Here is a 3,353-nt window from a genome sequence, read left to right as displayed (position 1 = left end):
AGACAGTGGCACTTACAAAAGAGTGTGGGCTGATTTCTCAAAGCACTTTACCACCTAAATTGAAGGACCCAGGGAGTTTCACAATCCCATGTTCGATTGGCAACACTTATTTTGGTAAAGCCTTGTGTGATTTAGGTGCAAGCATAAATTAACATTATCCTCTCGTATATAACACTTATATACAATGTTTAAGGTTACATAAATAATCACGGAATTTTCATTTGATATTTATAAAATATTCATAAATATATGCACACAAAATGATAAATAAACTCTTTTATTAATTAAATAATAAATATCCTATTACATCTCATGCTTTTAGGACATTATTCCCAACACAGATATCCATATATAATTTGTTGAAGTGCAAGCAAATCCCTAGTTTTCTTTTCTTCAAAAGTATCTCTTCCTACAGTGTGTTTTCTTTTCTTCAAAAGTATCTCTTCCTACAGTGTGTTTTCTTTTCTTCAAAAGTATCTCTTCCTACAGTGTGTTTTCTTTTCTTCAAAAGTATCTCTTCCTACAGTGTGTTTTCTTTTCTTCAAAAGTATCTCTTCCTACAGTGTGTTTTCTTTTCTTCAAAAGTATCTCTTCCTACAGTGTGTTTTCTTTTGGCTGGAATATAATCTTTGTGGAAATAAATGTTAGCACGAGAGTCATTTTCATTGATGGCACAACAGGCCTTAGCTAATAATCTATAGGATTATGAAGTATGACTGGCTAAAATCAGTCCTCTACAAACCATGGCCTATATATTACGGTCACTTGTCAAAGGCTGAAATGTTTTTGTAGGAGTAGGACAATCCACCTCAGCTAAACTCCTTTTTTTTTTTTTTTGGGTGGAATCCTATTATCACTATCTAGTACAAAAACCCGAACTAATAAGAATGCATGACAAACATATTAGAGTATGGAACTTTTCTTTTACAAACACTTGCCATCAATTATCATGCATGCCTTAGGAACATAATCCATACGTTCCTAAAACAATATATAATGTTTTGAGAAGATCCAAAATAACTCTTTCTACAAAATCATTTTCATTCTAATAACTTTTTATAACTTTTTTAACCCTTAATTAGTCACATTTCAATAGAGTATTAATTTGACGGCCCATCAAAAGTTACTCAGAAGTCGGTATGTGTTCATTGTAGGACTAGAATTAGTGACAACTAATTATTATTTTTTTGAGGAAACCCGTTTATTAAATCATTTGAAAAACACAATAATCAAAATACAACATGCATCCCACTAATGATATAATATACATCCAATTTGTTGTCTTATTTTATTGCATAATCGTTATAGCTGTTGACATCACATAAAGATGGCGTTGCGGCAGTTTGAAGTGGACGAATTAGGACTGCAAGATATTGGAGAACAAGAGCAGGCTGCCAAGAGCGCTAGCCGATTAAATTCAATCAAATTTTTATCACAAACATATAAACATGATTTTGAATTCGTATTTTGTTGATAATTTTTAAGACATATTAAACTATTTATAGTTAAATATGGTCATATAGTGTCAACGTAACACATTCAAAATTATTAGTTATTTGGGTTAAATTTCTTGACTAAGCAGGTGAACACAAAAGAATGAGTCATTATTTAATTTTCAGTGCATCCAAGCTTTCTGAACTTATTATTAATCACTAGTTGAACCCCTAAACTTTTAATTTGAATTTAGAAACCAAAATTTGACGATCCTTGACAATGTAGTCCACTAAATAAGGAACGTCAATTAATGAAAATAATTGGGTTACAAAATGCCAAAATTGAAATATTTACTGTCCAACTTGTCAACCAACAAAAAGTTGGCATGCAATTGTGTAAAATCTTGGAGCATTTTCATCCATTAATTGGCGTCAATAAGCTATTAGATTATAAGTTCAATATATTTTTAAATTTAAGGCCACATTTACAAAAAAAAAAAAAAATGAAAATTCAGGTCCTAATTGCCAAACACCATGATCAGTTCAAAAGTGCACAAGTGCAATCAACTCTTAATCTTGTAATTACTTGGATTAACACAAAATTGTGCATGCAACTTATACACTAAACTTAAGGAAATGCATTTTTACATTGTCATGTTTAATTGTTATTCTCGACCAATAATGTAAGGAATCTCAATTTTTATCATATGTGAGTGATTATATTCTTTTATAAGCAGGTGTTTATACAATTATAAGGTTAATTAATTTTGAAAGATTGCATCCGCAATTGAAAATAAACTAATCGCCCTTAAGTTGATATTGAAAAGTTGGGATAAAAAATTAAAATTCTAACCTTACTTTTAATCGTCCTTAAATTATTAAGTATATGCAATGATCGACAACAAATCTAAAAAAGGATTAAAAATCTAAAAGATTTTGGATGCTGATTGGTAATGGTTTTGAATCATTTTTAAGTTCATTTTTTTAAAACCATGATAGGCGTAATATCTAGTAAATATATATGTTAGGAATTTTATTTTTAAGTATATTTTTTTTTTGGCAACCTTGTATCAAACTTATGTAATTATTTGTTATTGATTTTAATCCGAATTTGTTTTACAAATAAACTTGTCATGTAAAGTTTAAATTATGTGTGTTTATCTTTTAATTATTCTACTTTGATACTTAGAGATTTTGCGCAGATATATTGGGGAATAAGTTTAAATTTTAAATCTTATAATTATCTCGTAATTCATGTAATTATCTCCAAGTCCGATATTGTGGAATTAATCCTTATGCTTAAATGTGTCTAGATTCATTAATATAGGATTATTCTACTCGTTGAGAAAGTTTTCTAGTAATTATTTGCAGAATTTTGTAGATCTGATTCACATCTAGTTTGACTTTGAATCACGTTTGAGTTTGAATTTGAATTTGAATCACACTACGGAGGTTTAAGGTCCTATACGAACGATAGTTTTTTAAAATACCTGAAATTTCGGGAAGAGATAAATCTTAAGATTTTAAGCGGTTGAAATTCAAATTTGAGCGCAGATATGAACCTAGATATGCACTTGGATATGAACCTGGATCAAGTGCATAGATTTTAGACCTTTCTTATATATAAGATTTTCATTATTTAAGGAGATGACTTTGTGATCACTTTTGATTTTTAGAGCTTAATAGATAGAAAAATCAAAGCATTCACTTAGACTTATTCATTTAGCTCTCACACCATATTGTCTTAAGACTTTTAGATAATCTAAAGTAGATCTGAGGAGGAGTCGAAAAAGGATTGCGGCCGGAGTATGTCAATTTGACCGAAGGCAAGCATTGAGCTTGGAGTAAGACGAGGAGTCTAAAGACGAGTCGAGTGAAGAGGAGTCATTATGAATTTAGTGTTAATATAGATTCTAGACT

This window comes from Morus notabilis, unplaced genomic scaffold (genome assembly GCF_000414095.1).
Source record: "Morus notabilis unplaced genomic scaffold, ASM41409v2 Scaffold274, whole genome shotgun sequence".
In the NCBI taxonomy this organism is placed as follows: domain Eukaryota; kingdom Viridiplantae; phylum Streptophyta; class Magnoliopsida; order Rosales; family Moraceae; genus Morus; species Morus notabilis.
The sequence above is the reverse complement of the archived record's forward strand: the minus strand, read 5'-3'. Positions refer to the sequence as shown.